Here is a 1,259-nt window from a genome sequence, read left to right as displayed (position 1 = left end):
GCCTGGGTATTTTTTTTTTTTGGTTGCAGCCATCGTTGTTTGGCGGGCTGGGCTGGATTCCAACCCGCCACCTTAGGTGTATGAGGCTGGCACCTTAGCCACTTGAGCCACAGGCACCAAACCAGAATATTGTTTTTGTATCATTTGTGACCATAACTACTTCCAAAACCCAGTTTAGGGAGCCTTGAATTAACCTTTTTAAATACATTGTCTCAACTGAGGCCCGTTGTAACTACCTTTGTATCGCCTCCCCTCAAGTGCTGAATACTAGGCCTTGAATCCAGGCGGCCCCCAGTTACACATATCTGACTCAGTACAATGTGCACTTATGAGTGGAGGCTATTACAGCAGGTCCCTCAGTTATAAACATCCCAGTGACGACTGACATATGGCTCACACTTACGAACGGAGGCTATTACAGGTAACAGGTAAATAAATGTACCTGTTTCAACTTACATACAAATTTGACTCAAGATCAAACCTACAGAATCTATCTTGTTTGTCACCCAGGGACTGCCTATATTAGTAGGCATTCAACAAAGTATGCTGATTAGCTAAAAAAGCAAGTATGCAGTTTGATTCGGCAGAAGAAAAGAAAACCTTTTTTTGAATTTCAGGTTGATGAAAAGGTACAAACAGCTAGGTTATGATAGAGGTGGAGTCTGCTGCAGTGTGTCCTGCACCCAGGAGGTGGGCCAATACTCTCACATTGTGCCCATTAGGTGGGAGCTCACCGATCCCCCCTTTTTGTCCTCTTCTTCCTCCCTGGTTCCCCCTCCCTACAACTTGAATTGGATCAAGGCCCATGTGGGCATGTCAGCAGTTTTCAACCTATGGGTTGTGACCCACAGGAACTGTATTAAAGGGCCGCAGCATAAGGAAGGTTGAGAACCACTGTATTAGATCATCTACTGGCTTCAATTGAGTACACAGGATTCTTGCTTCTCCATTCTTATGATACTTTACTAAGAACAATGTGTTTCAGCTCTTCCAGGTCAATACAAAAGATGGAAAGTAAGCATTTTTAATGGCTGAATACTATTCCATGGTATACATATACCAGTTTGTTATTCCATTTCTGGGCTGATGGGCATTTTGGTTGTTTCCATATTTTGGTGATTGTAAATTGAATTGTGATAAACAATCTAGTACAAATGTCTTTCTTTTTTTTTTTTTTTTGAGACAGAGTCTCACTGTGTTGCCCTTGGTAGAGTGCTGTGGCGTCACAGCTCACAGCAACCTCAAACTCTTGGGCTTAA

This window comes from Otolemur garnettii, unplaced genomic scaffold (genome assembly GCF_000181295.1).
Source record: "Otolemur garnettii isolate 467f Iridium unplaced genomic scaffold, OtoGar3 scaffold00125, whole genome shotgun sequence".
NCBI lineage: Eukaryota > Metazoa > Chordata > Mammalia > Primates > Galagidae > Otolemur > Otolemur garnettii.
This window is presented reverse-complemented; position numbering follows the sequence as displayed.